At 38.4% G+C, this 20031-nt stretch overlaps 1 pseudogene; it reads left to right on the top strand.

Annotated features, from left to right (window-relative positions):
• Nucleotides 1–20031, top strand: part of LOC123886472 — a 77646-nt pseudogene that overhangs the window by 12742 nt on the left and 44873 nt on the right.

Genomic DNA, 20031 nt, shown 5'->3' with positions numbered 1-20031 from the left:
ATGTCTGAACTGAATTGTATTGAGCACTCGAGTGTCTCCGGTCGAGAGATTGAGGCATAGAGTGTAGCGAACGATTGACGCGCGTTAATATCATTCGTTGTAGGTAGCTTCCGCCCGAGAGATCGGGGGAGTATCGACAACGAATAGAGTGGATTTTGACAAGAGATTGCGATTCACTAATTTGTCGATCTAGTTGTGAACACTTGAGTAGTTCTTATGACATTGTAGGTTGTATGCGGTTAGCTATAGTCTAGATGATTCCGATGATTCTACCTCGCTTTTCCTTATTATCAAAGCACGTTTTCTAGCCATTCATTACTCAACATACCCCCAATTTATGTGTAATTTTCTGTATAATGTCTATGAACACAATTCGACTAGTTTGATCACACAATCCCTGTGGATCGATATTTTTATTACTACGTGACTTTCGTGCACTTGCGAAATTAGTCATCAAGTTTTTGGCGCCGTTGCCGGGGATTGTGATTGATTCAACTAGGCAATAGTGTTCATATTTTCTGTGTTTTCTTCAGTATTTTCTGTTTTATATTTGTTTCCCGGAGCGTTCTACTTGTGTGTTTCATTGTGCATGCGGAGAACAGGTCCTCAAGAGCTGCAATTTGATCCAGAGATTGAAAAGACAGCTCGCGCAATTCGAAAGGCAAGAAGGGAAGCTCAAGCGTCAAGGGGAATAGTTTTGCTAGGTGGTACACCGCACTGTCAAGGACAGAATTCAGCAACGATGGAAGAAGAACAGGTTCCACCGGTCCATGTTCCACCGGTTCCTCAACCGCCAAGGCGTACCCTTGGTGATTATGGGAGGAGAGACAATGACGCGTTGGCAAATCAAGGATTTCAGCCGGCGAATCCTGTCTCATTCTGTTGGATATTTGAATTGGCTTAATTTTGCTAAAACAAATATACTAACAAGATGTTGGAAAACATGTTACAACATCATATTTATTCAAGGAAATCTCGCGCATTTATGAGAGCATCTGCTATTTTTGGAAATCCACTTAATGAGCACGCTCAATGGAGATTTGATCTGATCAGGAGTTTTAAGGATACGACAAACTTAATGAAATGGCTGGATGACTTATCCTATCATATAAAGTCCTTAAACACTTTTGGAAAGTCTTGATATATCCTTAATGAAGATTGAAAAAGTATCAGATCACGTTTTATGATTCTCAAGGAGCGTCCTATTGATTCTGAAGCAAGAGGAGCGTGCCATTATGCTATATATACGAAGATCAAGCTCAAGACTAAGTATCTCATTGAAAAATATTAGTTACACATATTGAGTCTTTGTTGAGTCTTTGTTGAGTGTTTTATTGTTTGATTGTAATTCTTGCTTGTGGATTCTATAACACGAGTTAAGAAGTAAGTTTGTTATTTTAAGGTTACTCCTAAGCTTTGAAGTACGGAGTTTACCATGTGTGATTCACTTGAAGCTTTTAAGCAAAAGTGAAGTGTTGTCTTGACAAGTTGTCACCACATCTTTCCAAACATTGTATAATCAACACAGGTTGTGTTGTGTGAGTGGAAGTGAGATGGGATCTCATGTCTAGGAGTTCCTAGGCAGAAGTTGCATAAGTAGTGTCGAGGTTATAAGGCGTAAACCAGGGTTTGCTGGAGGTCTTAGTGTAAGGCGTAAATCCTAGGGTTTGCTGGAGGTCTTAGTAACTAGAGCTATTAGTGGATTTCCTTCCTGGATTGGTATCCCCCAGAGTAGGCAGTTGGCTGAACTGGGTTAACAATTACTTGTGTCATTTATTTATTTTCTGTCAGTTTTTTTTTATATGTTATATAAGATGTGCCAACAATAGAAAACAACATTATACACAAAGTAGTTGTTGGGACATCTTAGGCAACATCATTCTAGTGATACCAGAATTTCAATTGGCATCAGAGCAGGCACCCTGTTCTGTTATTTTGGGTGAGCTCCAGGGAGAGTACTTTCTGGTACAATGGATAAAGAAGGAGGGTCAGTGTCTAAACCCCCCTTACTGACAGGTCCTGAGAACTATGATTATTGGAAAGCTAAAATGGAGGCTTTCATAAAATCAATTGACAGCAGGACATGGAAGGCTGTGTTACGCGGATGGGAACCACCAATGGTTCTTGACAAAGATGGCAATAAAACTGATGTCAAGAAGCCAAATGATGAATGGACTAAAGATGAGGATGATCTGGCACTTGGCAACTCCAAAGCCTTGTATGCAATTTTTAATGGTGTGGATGCAAACATGTTCAGGCTTGTTAAGAGATGTATTACTGCTAAGCATGCCTGGGAAATTCTGAGAAAAGCTCATGAAGGAACATCAAAAGTTAAGCTATCTAAACTTCAGATGCTCAAAACCAATTTTGAGAATCTCAGAATGAAGGAGGAAGAAACCATTCATGACTTTCAAATGAATGTGCTTGACTTTGCAAATTCGTTTGATGCACTTGGAAAACCTATCTCAGATGAGGAGCTAGTTGGAAAAATACTCAGATCTTTGCCTAAAAGATTTGATATGAAGGTGACAGCTATTGAGGAGGCTCATGATCTTTCAAGTCTAAATCTAGATGAACTCATAGGATCACTTCAGACCTATGAAATTGGCCTAAACAGGAGGAATGAAAAGAAAGATAAGAATCTAGCCTTTGCTTCAAAAAGTGCTGCTGATGATTTACAAATTGAATCTGAAGGTGAAGAAAGCTTAGCTGAGTCTATGGCTATGCTTGGGAGACAGTTCAACAAGTTGATGAAGAAAGTGGATCAAAGGCACAAGCCAAATGGTCGATTCAACAACAACAAACAGTCCAGCTTTCAGAAAAAGACAAATGAAGATGAAAGAGGAGTAAAATGCCACGAATGTGAAGGTTTTGGCCATATCAGACCTGAATGTCCAACCTTTCTAAAAAGGCAAAAGAAAGGTCTTGTAGTTTCATGGTCTGATACAGATTCAGAGGAAGAAGAATCTGCCAAATATGTTAATGCTTTAACAGGAGTTTGTGTATCTGACTCAGATTCAGGTGATGAGGAGGTAACTTATGAGGAACTAGCTGCTACTTATAAAGATCTTCATACTAGAAGTATAGAAGTTTGCAAAGCATTAGAAAAACAAAAGAAGATCAATGGTAAACTACAAACTGAGAAGAATGACTTACTCATAAACATTGATAATCTCAATGCTAAGGTTGAAGATCAGGGTAGTCAAATTCAACAGCTGGAAATGGAGAAGTCTAAACTCCTGTGTAAAGTTGCTGAACAGAATGAAGAAGTGACCAAGTTAAAAGCTGACTTGGATCAAGTTACAAAAGTGGCCAAAATGTTGACCAAAGGTACTGATGCCTTTGAGGAAATGTTACAAAGACAAAACTACGGGAAACCTAAGCCCATTGGTTTTGAACATGAAAGAGTAAAGCAACAGATGAAGTTCAACAATGCCACTATACATACTCCAATCAACAACACGTTTGTGTCAGGAGGATTGTCGCAACATCTTATGGAACATCCTGTGCCCAGGTTCTATAACTGGACATGTCATCATTGTGGAAGAAAAGGACATATTAGGCCTTTCTGCTATAGGCTGCACGGATATCCAAGGAAAGTTCATCAAGAATTCTATACTCCTGTCTTTCCTAATGTTACAACAAGACAGGAATGGAGAGAAAAGAAGAAGATCACAGGTCTAATAGCACATACATCTTTGAGAGCTTCTTCAAGGGAAACATGGTACTTTGATAGTGGCTGTTCTAGACACATGACAGGTGTTGAACACTATCTTGAAGATTTGAAGTCATATGCTACCAGTTTTGTAACCTTTGGAGATGGAGCTAAAGGGGAGATCAAGGGAGTTGGTAGACTTGCAAACCATGGCTTACCAAAGCTAGATAATGTGCTGCTTGTAAAAGGGCTTAAAGCAAATCTAATCAGCATAAGCCAACTTTGTGATCAAGGCATGAGAGTTAACTTCACGAAAGCTGAATGTCTAGTTACAAATGAGCAAGGAGAGTTGTTAATGAAAGGAGTAAGGTCAAGAGACAACTGCTATCTCTGGATCCCTAAAGAAGAAGATGTACCAACATGTCTTATTAGCAAAGAAGAAGAGGTAAAGTTGTGGCACCAAAAACTTGGCCACCTGCACCTTAAAGGCATGAAGAAGGCAATAGCTAAAGAGGCTATCAGAGGGCTTCCAAAGCTCAAAATAGAAGAAGGAAGTATATGTGGAGAATGTCAAATAGGGAAGCAGACAAAGATGTCGCATCCAAAGTTGCAACATCTGACCACAACAAGGGTTCTAGAATTACTGCACATAGACTTGATGGGGCCAATGCAAGTAGAGAGCCTTGGAGGAAAAAGGTATGCTTTTGTCATGGTAGATGATTTTTCAAGGTTCACATGGATTGAATTTCTAAAAGACAAATCTGAAAGTTTTGATGCATTCAAAGAACTTTGTCTTCAACTCCAAAGAGAAAAGAACTCTACTATTGTTAGGATACGAAGTGATCATGGTAAAGAGTTTGAGAATGCAAGCTTTCTTGAATTCTGCATCTCTGAAGGAATCAAGCATGAATTCTCAGCTCCAATCACACCTCAACAAAATGGTGTTGTTGAGAGGAAGAACAGGACAATACAAGAGTCAGCCAGAGTGATGTTGCATGCAAAACATCTTCCATATCAATTCTGGGCTGAGGCTATGCATACTGCTTGTTATATTCACAATCGTGTAACACTCAGAACTGGAACTTCTACTACACTATATGAACTGTGGAAAGGCAGAAAACCAACTGTCAAACACTTTCATGTGTTTGGAAGTAAGTGCTATATCCTATCTGATAGAGAGCACAGAAGAAAAATGGATCCCAAAAGTGAAGAAGGATTGTTTCTTGGATACTCAACAAACAGCAGGGCTTATAGAGTTTACAACCAGAGAACTAAGGTAATAGTAGAATCTATCAATGTTGTGATAGATGATTTGACATCTGCTAAAACATCTGATACTGAAGATGATGTTGCAACAACTTTGCCAACATCTGAAGAAGCTGTAGCAGATAAGGAATCAGATTCAGATGATGAATCAACCATTCCTACACCTCGTCCTGTGAGTAAAGTTCCTTCAATAAGAATACAGAAGAACCATCCCAAGGATCTCATCATTGGGAATCCTAACCAAGGAATTGCTACAAGAAGGACAAATGAAGTAGTTACTAATTCATGTTTTGTTTCAAAAATAGAGCCAAAGAATGTAAAAGAGGCTCTTACTGATGAGTTTTGGATAGAAGCTATGCAAGATGAACTGACTCAGTTTAGAAGAAGTGATGTGTGGGATCTTGTCCCTAGACCCAATGGTGTTAATGTCATAGGCACAAAATGGGTGTTCAAGAACAAGTCAGATGAAAATGGTGTTGTAACAAGAAACAAGGCAAGGTTAGTGGCTCAAGGGTACACTCAGGTTGAAGGACTTGACTTTGATGAGACATTTGCGCCAGTAGCAAGATTGGAATCTATCAGACTTCTTCTTGGTATAGCCTGCATCTTTAAATTTAAGCTGTACCAAATGGATGTCAAGAGTGCCTTTCTTAATGGGTACTTACATGAAGAAGTTTATGTGGAGCAGCCAAAAGGTTTTGTAGATCCTGCTAATTCTGATCATGTGTACAAGCTGAAGAAGGCTCTTTATGGACTGAAACAGGCTCCAAGGGCTTGGTACGAAAGGCTGACAAATTTTCTTGTTAGTCAAGGATACAGAAAAGGAGGCCATGACAAAACCTTGTTTGTTAAAGAACAAGAAGAAAAGCTGATGATTGCCCAAATATATGTTGATGACATAGTATTTGGTGGAATGTCTGAAAAGATGGTGCAACATTTTGTACAACAAATGCAATCAGAGTTTGAAATGAGTTTGGTAGGTGAGCTGACATATTTCCTTGGTCTGCAAGTCAAACAAATGGAAGACACCATATTTGTTTCTCAAAGCAAGTATGCGAAGAATATGATCAAGAAATTTGGAATGAACACTGCAGCACACAAGAGAACTCCAGCTGCTACACATCTGAAGCTAACCAAAGATGAAAATGGCATTGATGTTGACCAAAGTCTATACAGGAGCATGATTGGCAGTCTCTTGTATCTTACAGCTAGTAGACCAGACATCACCTTTGCTGTTGGTGTTTGTGCAAGATACCAAGCCAAGCCAAAGATGAGCCATCTTGTGCAAGTCAAAAGGATTCTGAAGTATATAAAGGGCACCAGTGATTATGGGATTCTGTATTCCCAGACCAAGAACTCAACTTTAATAGGGTATTGTGATGCAGATTGGGCTGGAAGTGCTGATGATAGAAAGAGCACTTCAGGAGGATGCTTCTTTTTGGGTGACAACTTAATCTCATGGTTCAGCAAGAAGCAGAATTGTGTGTCTCTATCCACTGCAGAGGCTGAATACATAGCTGCAGGTAGCAGTTGTTCACAGTTGATGTGGATGAAACAGATGCTGAAAGAATATAATGTCGACCAAGATGTCATGACATTATATTGTGACAACTTGAGTGCAATCAATATATCAAAGAATCCAGTTCAACACTCAAGGACCAAACACATAGACATCAGGCATCATTTCATTAGAGACCTTGTTGAAGAAAATTGTGTGGAACTCAAGCACATTGGTACAAGTGAACAGCTAGCTGACATTTTTACAAAGGCGCTTGATGCTAATCAGTTTGAATTTTTAAGGGGCAAATTGGGAATTTGCCTGCATGAAGAAGCATAGCAGTTACTGCAGTTGTGGCGTGCAAAAGGAAACCGTTTTCTCTCCCATCATTTAATGCACGCTAATTTAGGGAAATCATTACAAACTTCCCTTAAATACATCATCACACGCATTCAATTGTTTTTCTTCCAAATTCTAACCATTGTCTGCAAACCCTATTTTCTCACTTTGATCATCAAACTCCATCTATCCATCTTCTCAACCTTCAAAAATTATCAAAACATGTCTGAATCTTCACAAACCACTAAAACCGGACGGTCTACTCGATCAAAGACAAAAATCGATCCCTCAAAGATTATCAAGGACGCGGTCCCCGTTACAGTTGTTCATGCATCCAAACCCAAAGCTCAATCCAATGACGCTGAGAAGCAAGGAAAAGGAAAAACTGTTGTGAAGAAGGGAACTTCTGAGGTAGGCGATGATATCTCTCTTTCTACTGCTAAAATTGCTAAATCTAGTAAAGGAAGTTCTAAAAGAAAGAGAAGAGACTACAAGTCTAAGTTTGCTCTGTCTATGTCTGATTTGGTTTTTGATTCGAATGTTAACACATCTGAGAAAGCAACTGAAGTAAACCCCAAAACTGTGTCTGATGTTGTTGAAACAATCGTGTCAACCGGTGATAACCCTAGTCTAGAAAAATTGGGGTCTGAAGCTGAAAAGAGAGATCTTAATTCTATGCCTGTTGAAACTGAGATGATGGCTGAAAAATCAACCCCTGTTGTGACTGAAGAGGTTGTCATGCAAGATGTTGAGACATCCTTGAATGAGAATGAAGATGCTGGAACTGCTGAGGAAGAACCTGTGAAGGAAACTGTTGCTGAAAAGGATGTTGAGCCAACTGCCACAACATCTGAGTCCACAGATGAGGAAACTGGAACTGCTGATGAGGATACCTCTGATAATGAAGGGGACACTCAATCTGAAGAAAGTAACCAGTCCATCTGTAACACCCAAACCCATTATTTCTATATTTCTACCTTAGTAAAATCTTTTTCAAAATACGCAACGGAAAATCACGTTTAATTTATTGAATATCGGTTCGAGTATTACACTCCTCTATCAAAATAATACTAATGTAATTAATTAGTAAAAATAGTGTTTATACAAATCTTAAATCAACTAATGTATTTATTAGCTATACAAATCAACCTAGATAATGGACTTTATATACAATATAAAACCCTTTCCCGTGTCACAATCAGAGCGGAGCTTCACCGACGACTCGACATCGAATACCACAAATCCTGTAAAATCTGGACCCCCAACGGTCCAGCACATAACACATAAAAGAGAGTTAGATAACATACTCAAAATATACAAGTGTAAGTAAATTGTACTTAAACACTTTTTCATAAAAACATGCATAATCATACATTATACATATACATCACCATCATTCATGCATATTCATATATCATGCATATACTTCATTTATCACATAATCAATCATTCACAAAATACACCAAACATATAGTTTCACGTCGTCTCGGACAATACCAAAACATCAACAAATACATTGTTCAGATTATGGTCATGACGGACCCTGCGTTGTTCATTTTATAGTCATGACGGACTCTGCGTTTGTTCATTTTATAGTCATGACGGACTCTGCGTTTGTTCATTTTATAGTCATGACGGACTCTGCGTTTGTTCATTTTATAGTCATGACGGACTCTGCGTTTGTTCATTTTATAGTCATGACGGACTCTGCGTTTGTTCATTTTATAGTCATGACGGACTCTGCTCATCACATACGGATTAACAATCAACATTTACCAAGTATGTGTCAAACATCATTTATTATAAATGCACACATAATCCCTAATGCAATCTAATGCTTCACATTCATGTTATGTCCTCTAGACACCTCTAATGCATGTGGTACCATCGTCTTTATCAGAGTATTTCACCTCCGATATCCGTCTTTATCAAACAAATATAGTTCGATATCCTTCTTTATTGGACAAGCCAATATCCCTAAATATTCATGATGCATGCACTCAAAACTCATGAATATATTCATCAACAATTTTGGCATATAGCCCGTCAACAATAACGTGGAACACTATCCAACGTCCGTCTTTATTAAGATAATCAATACCTTAATATCCGTCTTTATCGAATAACATAATTCGATATACTTCTTTATTAGAATAACATAATCCTAATATCCTTCTTTATTAAGTTAATTAACACCTTAATATACTTCATTTATACTTCATACATGATTAACAATCAATATATGCATCAACAATCATCAACAATCATCAACAATCATGTAAGAATAAGATACTGGTTCGAAACTACATGCAAAGGAAGATCGCAGATGAAAAACTGGTGCAAACTGCAGTATTTACGCCTGGGGCGGAAATATTTACGCCTGGGGCGGAAATTTACGCCTGGGGCGGAAAAGCTTACGCCTGGGGCGGAAAAACATCAGAAAGGATGGCTGCTCACTGATCTGCCGTTTCAGGCGGAAATTATTGGACAGCCTCTCATTGCAACGATCATAACTTGGGCTACGAAAGTCCAATGGAGACGCACAAATACTCGTTGGAAAGCTAACAAACAGGGCTACAACTTTTATGTTGGCCACTAAAACCAGTTCACAACGAAAAGAGGTCAAAATTGCACGTAAAGGTTCAGACCTCATAGATAACAATTTTCTACATTTCTCATTTCAAACTCTAAACTCTCAAGACTCTCACATAAGCCATTTTTCATGTTATAAACCCCAAATAAGTTCATATTCAAGTGCAACAAGCATATCTAAACACAAAAGGACAGTTCATTTCTCAGATCTACGTCATAAACATCGAAAAAGTAAAGATTGACACTTTTTCATCAAAACTCTCAAGAACACAAAGTTCTTGAGTTTAATCCATTAGAACACTCGTTTTTAACCATTATTTTCGTTCATTAATCATGTTAAAAGCATGTTAAACATATTAAGAACCTTAGAAACGATTTCCATCAAGAAAATCCGTTCTAAGCTAAAACGAAAATGGGGTGGAGGAAGTTCGGGTGAGGAGAAATCGACATTCTCCCCTTCCTCGGGTCACCCACGAATATGAAATCTACTCTCTTACCTGGATTCGAAGAAAACACGACGAAGATCTCGAATCCCTAGCTTTCCCCTTGCCCTAGCTCCCAAGCTCTCCTCTTCCTCTCTACACTTCATGAACAAAAGAGAAAATAATGATATTTCTCTCCCATCCTTGGCCATATGGGCGCCCCCCACCATGAAGCAAGGCCCATTGGGCCTCAAGCCCAATTGGCTTGGCCCAATAACACGTTAACTCTCTCTCTACTCGCTTAATAACTAAAGTACTCGATAAATAACTCTAGTTATTAACTTAATTAAAATTCCACGTTAAATAAAATATTTTAACACATAAAAAAATAATAATACGAAAATTGGGTCGTTACAACTCTCCCCCACTTAAAAGATTTTCGCCCTCGAAAATTACGCTACTAAAACAACTCCGGATAACTCCTGTATCCGACCTTCCAACCAAACGTTCAAAACGCTACACATTACTAAGTTTGACAAAATTAATTTATCCCATCCAACACAATTTTTGTCTATTTATCAACAAGAGATCAAGGACGGCCAGTTCCTCAATTTGTCGATAAATATTCAACAATCATGATATCGGCACAAACCATTCTTATCAAACCGCTAAAACATCCACTTCGTACGAAACATCCATAAACTCACATTCTACGGTACGTATAATGCTACCCACAACAAGTACAACTAATCGAACACACTCCGAAAGATACTCCCGTGGAATACTCCACAACTCCACAAATCATATAAGTCTCTGATTCCCTCATGAGTCACTTAACCGTGTTACATCACTTATTCATATACGAATCTTATTCCAAACACATCACTTGATAGTTCAATTCCAACAATCACTTGATGACCAACATTCTCAAACTTTATTGACACATGCTAAAAACTACCGTCTCTAACCGTCAAATTCCTCTTCTCACATATCTCCAATCATTGAGTCGAATCTCGTTACGACTATTCTATTTCCAAGTAATCTCTCAACCAATATTTGCATTCCTTAACGCAAACATTTTCCAATACCACTTCTCCTTAATCCCTTAGCAATTTCGCCACTTCAAAATTAGGCTACCGCCTAAAATTGGTTCTCCGAACAATCATAACCTCTATCTCGTTGATTCCAAACGACATCTTCAGTTTGCCCATAATCCATCTATCGATGTTCCTCATCATCTTGCATTGCAACAAGCATACTCTTCTCTGTTTATTCACCCATCGGTTTCTTATTCATCTCCGACCTCTACCAATCATCATCTCTCTTTGGATAGTTATCTTTAAACTCCTCCTTAGTACATTCGATACCAAAATCAAACTCTTGAATTAAATCTACAAAGCTCCAAATATTCGCCATACGATCTAATTCTATCCATTAAATTCTAATCAACCTTTGTCTTAGTATCCTTACTAATGGCTCCTTGTCTACTCCCAACGTGCCATTTCTAGAAAATTTCCAAAAATTCTCGTCCAAAATACATCTTAAGTTTATTCACCAAATCACTACCGTCCCATCATCCATGATGAAACAATTTAAAATCCTTTACGTCATTGTCACCGATTGTGACCATACCACATCAACATCCACGATACATCTAACAACACTAGTCTCTACCGACTCTTCCATTCCATGAATCCAAATTCCTTAGCAAATACTTACTCACTCTTATCTTGTGGGCACTACCAAATGCTCTCTGACACTTACCTTAGGCATCGCCTTCAACTCCTTACTATATGTGCTCAAACACAACATCTACTCACATGTGCGGTAATCCTTTTTCGCAAACTCCCACCTAACACAAGTCACTTCCAACATGACCTCATATTACTTATTCTCAACACGTTCTCCAACGGCTAACTTTCTTATTCTTCATCATTCAAAAATGATACCTCTCTTTTAGCTTCATCTCCACTTCTAGGATCTCATTCAACTTCGACACAAATTGCCATGTCATTATCCAAATCCAATTACCCTTTCTTCGGCAAGCCTCTCACAAAATCTTTCGAATTGTTATCCTACTTCCATCTTCGAATAAACTCGACTACTCATACAATCCTCACTTCCAACGATTCAACAAACTTACCAATCCTATTATGATATTTCTCAATTCCATTCTCATTTACTTTAAAACCTACTTCCCTTCATCGATTAATTAACACCAACGGTTCACTAATCTTCACGTCTCTTTCTCTAAGTTTCTCAAACCTCTTCTAGAAATCACCTCGCACACTAGACTTAGAACTCCGACTTGTTCAACCAATTCAACATACTACCATATGCACGACTCACGTAAAACTTCTTACTCAAGCATCCGCTACAACATTCGGTCCGCTTGGATGACAACTTACTTCAAATCATCATCCTCTCAAGAATCCTAATCACTTCCTTTTCTACATATTCGACTCACACTAATCGAATAGGTACTTCAACTTGGTCCACAAAACACGCCTCCATACTTTTAGTGCAACACACGATCTCCAACCGTTCCAAATACTCTTCATCTCACTTAACCAATCTCACTAACGCCTCACGGCGAAACACTTGGTCCGACAACTCCTCTTCTAATAGTTTCTCACAACTTGTTGCGCCCATTCATTCCACTTCGAACAACGTCGCCAATTCCTGAATATTCCGCTTCAAGAACATCTCTACTCATCTTCTCACGATCGAAACATCTCGGAGGGATATAACCTTCTCCCCCACTTATCTCAAACCCACCTACACTCTTCCACTATAACTTCTGGTGCTCACACCTAACGGTTCTATCGTCTCTAAACATATTCTTCCTAAGAAGAAACTAGTATCGACATCGTTTACACGCATGTCGCATACAGGGGACAAAACCTAACCCACGATACCTAAACACTAACACAAATTCATGCAAGCATTCAAGTAACCTATACTTCCCTCACTTCTCAAAGTTAGGAAATCAAAACAACACAAGAAAAATGAACATTGCATAGCAATAATTCATACTCACATTCAATCAACTCAGAACAAGACGTCAACAAAAATAAATTTCTTGTCTGGCTCCCTCGCTTAGCAAAAGCTAGCGAGCTCCCGGCGAGACAAGTCAAAACATTCACAGGATATAGCAAGACTTAGCGAGACTCAGCGAGGTTCATTCTTCGCCTAGCGAGCACATCCAAAAATCTGGGTGCTCTGCTACGGTTTTGAACTTACGCTCACTAAACTCTCGTTTTCTCGACTCACTAATCCACAAAATCCAAAACATCAAGCATATAACATCATTATAGACTTGAAAGCACAATTAGAATCATGCATCACAATTACAACATAGGATTATGAGAGCTTCATGTTTGTACTCATAAAACGCATAGCAATTCAATGCCTAGTAATCATCTAGCACATGTTATAAACAAACATATAACAAACACATACCAGGACACAATAATATCCTACTCTTCTCACCATTTTGAAAAATTAATTTTCACTCACTCAAAAGAAAATAACTCTATATTTTCACCAAAATCTTCAAGAAATAATATTAGTTTTTAAAATTATTTCAAATCATTACCACATGCAGTTTTATATCATGCCGGATCATCACATGCAGTTTTACATCATGCCGGATCATCAACAATTAGCAATAAGCATCAATCCATCAAGTTTAAACTACAAAAAGGTTAAACTCTACGCATATACAACTATTATAAACATAGAAGTATAGCACTCACACCATTACTCAACAAAACAATGGATCGATTAATCCAATTCACATCACTCATAGTTCCTAAATGAACAACATAAGTGATTTCACAAAACAAACACAATAAAATTGTTAGACCAACACGATTGACACACAATACTCACTTGGTCTGACTGCACAGACCTGCTCTGATCGACACATAACCTCACAGTCCGAAGACAACGGGGCTCTGATACCAATTGTAACACCCAAACCCATTATTTCTATATTTCTACCTTAGTAAAATCTTTTTCAAAATACGCAACGGAAAATCACGTTTAATTTATTGAATATCGGTTCGAGTATTACACTCCTCTATCAAAATAATACTAATGTAATTAATTAGTAAAAATAGTGTTTATACAAATCTTAAATCAACTAATGTATTTATTAGCTATACAAATCAACCTAGATAATGGACTTTATATACAATATAAAACCCTTTCCCGTGTCACAATCAGAGCGGAGCTTCACCGACGACTCGACATCGAATACCACAAATCCTGTAAAATCTGGACCCCCAACGGTCCAGCACATAACACATAAAAGAGAGTTAGATAACATACTCAAAATATACAAGTGTAAGTAAATTGTACTTAAACACTTTTTCATAAAAACATGCATAATCATACATTATACATATACATCACCATCATTCATGCATATTCATATATCATGCATATACTTCATTTATCACATAATCAATCATTCACAAAATACACCAAACATATAGTTTCACGTCGTCTCGGACAATACCAAAACATCAACAAATACATTGTTCAGATTATGGTCATGACGGACCCTGCGTTGTTCATTTTATAGTCATGACGGACTCTGCGTTTGTTCATTTTATAGTCATGACGGACTCTGCGTTTGTTCATTTTATAGTCATGACGGACTCTGCGTTTGTTCATTTTATAGTCATGACGGACTCTGCGTTTGTTCATTTTATAGTCATGACGGACTCTGCGTTTGTTCATTTTATAGTCATGACGGACTCTGCTCATCACATACGGATTAACAATCAACATTTACCAAGTATGTGTCAAACATCATTTATTATAAATGCACACATAATCCCTAATGCAATCTAATGCTTCACATTCATGTTATGTCCTCTAGACACCTCTAATGCATGTGGTACCATCGTCTTTATCAGAGTATTTCACCTCCGATATCCGTCTTTATCAAACAAATATAGTTCGATATCCTTCTTTATTGGACAAGCCAATATCCCTAAATATTCATGATGCATGCACTCAAAACTCATGAATATATTCATCAACAATTTTGGCATATAGCCCGTCAACAATAACGTGGAACACTATCCAACGTCCGTCTTTATTAAGATAATCAATACCTTAATATCCGTCTTTATCGAATAACATAATTCGATATACTTCTTTATTAGAATAACATAATCCTAATATCCTTCTTTATTAAGTTAATTAACACCTTAATATACTTCATTTATACTTCATACATGATTAACAATCAATATATGCATCAACAATCATCAACAATCATGTAAGAATAAGATACTGGTTCGAAACTACATGCAAAGGAAGATCGCAGATGAAAAACTGGTGCAAACTGCAGTATTTACGCCTGGGGCGGAAATATTTACGCCTGGGGCGGAAATTTACGCCTGGGGCGGAAAAGCTTACGCCTGGGGCGGAAAAACATCAGAAAGGATGGCTGCTCACTGATCTGCCGTTTCAGGCGGAAATTATTGGACAGCCTCTCATTGCAACGATCATAACTTGGGCTACGAAAGTCCAATGGAGACGCACAAATACTCGTTGGAAAGCTAACAAACAGGGCTACAACTTTTATGTTGGCCACTAAAACCAGTTCACAACGAAAAGAGGTCAAAATTGCACGTAAAGGTTCAGACCTCATAGATAACAATTTTCTACATTTCTCATTTCAAACTCTAAACTCTCAAGACTCTCACATAAGCCATTTTTCATGTTATAAACCCCAAATAAGTTCATATTCAAGTGCAACAAGCATATCTAAACACAAAAGGACAGTTCATTTCTCAGATCTACGTCATAAACATCGAAAAAGTAAAGATTGACACTTTTTCATCAAAACTCTCAAGAACACAAAGTTCTTGAGTTTAATCCATTAGAACACTCGTTTTTAACCATTATTTTCGTTCATTAATCATGTTAAAAGCATGTTAAACATATTAAGAACCTTAGAAACGATTTCCATCAAGAAAATCCGTTCTAAGCTAAAACGAAAATGGGGTGGAGGAAGTTCGGGTGAGGAGAAATCGACATTCTCCCCTTCCTCGGGTCACCCACGAATATGAAATCTACTCTCTTACCTGGATTCGAAGAAAACACGACGAAGATCTCGAATCCCTAGCTTTCCCCTTGCCCTAGCTCCCAAGCTCTCCTCTTCCTCTCTACACTTCATGAACAAAAGAGAAAATAATGATATTTCTCTCCCATCCTTGGCCATATGGGCGCCCCCCACCATGAAGCAAGGCCCATTGGGCCTCAAGCCCAATTGGCTTGGCCCAATAACACGTTAACTCTCTCTCTACTCGCTTAATAACTAAAGTACTCGATAAATAACTCTAGTTATTAACTTAATTAAAATTCCACGTTAAATAAAATATTTTAACACATAAAAAAAATAATAATACGAAAATTGGGTCGTTACACCATCCCCACAGATGAGCAAGAAGTTGAAGCTGACAAGCCTGCAGAAGCTGAGAAAGAGAAAGATGTTGTTGATGTTGATGCTTATGTCACCACCAAGACTGCTGAAAAATCAACTGGTGGTATAACAAAGAGATTGAGAAGCTGTACAGGGAAGGCTGTGGCCACTGCAACCAAGACTCCTGCACCAAGAGTGAAAACAAAAGGTGTTGGACCAGTCAAAGGTTGGAGCAAAGTTCTCTCCCCTCCAAGTAAGAAGAAGGAAACACTGAAGAGAAAGAAGGAGTCATCTAGTGACTCAGACTATGATGTTGCTGAAGATGTTGCTAACATCTCATCTGCCAATCCTAAGAAAGCTACTGTGAAGAAGGCTCCTCAAGGTGTTGAAGAAGCCCCCTGTGATAACATCTCCTTCCATCGTGCTGCCTTTGCACTGAGATGGGACTACATTTACCAAAGGAGATTGGCTGTTGAAAGGGAACTGACCAAAGATGTTCTCAAATGTCAAGACATCTTTGACTACATCAAAGAAGCTGGTCTGATGAAGACAGTCTGTGATTTCAGTCCCTATTATGAGCTGCTTGTGAAAGAATTTCTGGTGAACATCCCTGAAGAATGTGATAACCCACTGAGCAAGGACTACCATAAAGTTTTTGTCAGAGGTAAATGTATCAATTTTTCTCCTGTTGTGATTAATAATTACTTAGGAAGATCTATAGAACCTAAGGCTGAATTAGAGGTTGCTAATAATGTTGTGAGTGCTGAGATAACTGGTGGTAAGGTTAAGGTCTGGCCTACAAAGAAGCTGATACCCACGAGTAAATTAAATGTCAAATATGCCATCCTCAATTGGATAGGGTCAACCAATTGGGTACCAACCAAGCATGCAACCAATGTTGCAACCAACCTGGGTAGATTTATATATGCTGTAGGAACCAAGTTTGACTATGACTATGGGACCTTTATTTTTGATCAAACCATTAAGCATATTAGATCAACAGCTGTGAAGATGCCAATAGCATTTCCATCTTTGCTGTGTGGAATTATCTTGGCCCAATACCCAGACATCAAGGCTGTGACTGACACACCTAAGAAAAGGGAATCAGGTTTTACTTTTCATCATAAACTTTTTGGTAATCACAATGTTACTGAACATGTTGGGACATCTGCTGGTGGAGCTGCTGTTATGACCAAAAAGGAGATTATTGCTGGTTTAAAGGCTCAATGTCAGGATATTGATAAACAACAGGCTGAGCTTGAGGAGAGGAAGAATGTGTTCTTGAAAATGATTGAAGGATTGGAAACTGATGAGATACCTGTCAAAGCTAGTGCAAATGTGGCTGCTACAGGTGATCAAAACAATGCAGATGAGGAAGAAGGTTATGATACTGCTACAGATGAGGATGAAGCCTCTGATAGCAGTGATAATGAATGATTTTGTAATCTTTTTACTGTTTTTATTGCACTTTGTTATTTGGTTTGTGGGTGTTTGTGCCCTGGATTTTAGCACCTTCTGAGTGCATGGTCTGTACTTTTAATTCTGCACTTTGGATACTTAACTTTCCTGTTTTGGCACATTTTGTGGCTAAAAAGGGGGAGTAGTACTTTGATCTGTTTGTTTCTGCTACATGTTGTTGTGTCCTTTGTTATGACATGTGTTTAAGTAGCAGTAAGCAAGTATTCAGGGGGAGTAAAAATTTTACCCTGAGATGATGCACAAGCTGATGAAGTCAGGGGGAGTTTGCTGCTGAATGGATGCTGCCCTGATTGGACGAACATGTGCTAGAAGATGTGCTCCCATATGTCACAACACCTTTGATGACATATGACATATGATATATGTTTTTGCTCTGATACCACGTTTTATTTTGCTCGAGGCTAATTGATGATAACTCCGCTGCTGCTGCCTCTGATGCATATATTTTTCACCTATGTGAAATTTTGTTTAAATGATGCTCTACCATTCCTTCTTTTGTGTGATCATGTTGATTTGAAGGATTGCGCTTATTAATCTCTCAAAGGTAATGGCCTGAAATTGTTTTAGCCAAAAATTGCCAAAGGGGGAGATTGTTGGATATTTGAATTGGCTTAATTTTGCTAAAACAAATATACTAACAAGATGTTGGAAAACATGTTACAACATCATATTTATTCAAGGAAATCTCGCGCATTTATGAGAGCATCTGCTATTTTTGGAAATCCACTTAATGAGCACGCTCAATGGAGATTTGATCTGATCAGGAGTTTTAAGGATACGACAAACTTAATGAAATGGCTGGATGACTTATCCTATCATATAAAGTCCTTAAACACTTTTGGAAAGTCTTGATATATCCTTAATGAAGATTGAAAAAGTATCAGATCACGTTTTATGATTCTCAAGGAGCGTCCTATTGATTCTGAAGCAAGAGGAGCGTGCCATTATGCTATATATACGAAGATCAAGCTCAAGACTAAGTATCTCATTGAAAAATATTAGTTACACATATTGAGTCTTTGTTGAGTCTTTGTTGAGTGTTTTATTGTTTGATTGTAATTCTTGCTTGTGGATTCTATAACACGAGTTAAGAAGTAAGTTTGTTATTTTAAGGTTACTCCTAAGCTTTGAAGTACGGAGTTTACCATGTGTGATTCACTTGAAGCTTTTAAGCAAAAGTGAAGTGTTGTCTTGACAAGTTGTCACCACATCTTTCCAAACATTGTATAATCAACACAGGTTGTGTTGTGTGAGTGGAAGTGAGATGGGATCTCATGTCTAGGAGTTCCTAGGCAGAAGTTGCATAAGTAGTGTCGAGGTTATAAGGCGTAAACCAGGGTTTGCTGGAGGTCTTAGTGTAAGGCGTAAATCCTAGGGTTTGCTGGAGGTCTTAGTAACTAGAGCTATTAGTGGATTTCCTTCCTGGATTGGTATCCCCCAGAGTAGGCAGTTGGCTGAACTGGGTTAACAATTACTTGTGTCATTTATTTATTTTCTGTCAGTTTTTTTTTATATGTTATATAAGATGTGCCAACAATAGAAAACAACATTATACACAAAGTAGTTGTTGGGACATCTTAGGCAACATCATTCTAGTGATACCAGAATTTCACATTCGACATCAAGAACACGGTCCTTTCCGCCTTAAAAGAGAATCCGTATTCAGGTTCGGAAGCTCAATGCCCGAATTTACACTTGTCTCATTTCTATGAAGCCTGCGACTATACCGATCCACCGGGGGTGAGCGAATCGGACAAAAGGCTGAGGTTATTCAAGCATTCTCTCACCGGCCGTGCTAAAGATTGGTTAGACACGATACCCGCCGGGACTATTGAAACTTGGAGACAGCTGGAGCGGAAGTTCTTAGATCGTTACTTCCCTATTCATAAGTTTCTAGAAAGAAGGGCTGAAATTAGCAACTTCGAACAAGCGGATGGTGAGACGTTGTATGATGCTTGGGAGAGGTTCAAGGTCTGTCTTAAGAGGTGCCCGAATCACGGTTTCGATGGCCACAATCAGATGCAAATGTTTACCCAAGGTTTGAGGGCTCAAACGCGAATGATACTTGATGCATCAGCCGGTGGTTCGTTGAAGAACCGTGACGAAACTGAAGCAAGAGAATTGGTGGAAAGCATGGCTCAAAACGAGTATAGAGCTACTAATGATAGAGGAGCCAAAAAGAAAGGCGGAGTGTTGGAATTGGATACTCAAACTGCATTATTGGCACAGCAAAAGCTCATGACTAGCCAAATGGAAGCAATGATGAAGCTGCTGTCCAATCCGCAAGTCCAAACTTCTCCGATAGGTAAAATTGACAATGTGCGCTGTGATTTTT

This window comes from Trifolium pratense, linkage group LG5 (assembly GCF_020283565.1).
Source record: "Trifolium pratense cultivar HEN17-A07 linkage group LG5, ARS_RC_1.1, whole genome shotgun sequence".
NCBI lineage: Eukaryota > Viridiplantae > Streptophyta > Magnoliopsida > Fabales > Fabaceae > Trifolium > Trifolium pratense.
This window is presented reverse-complemented; position numbering and strand designations above follow the sequence as displayed.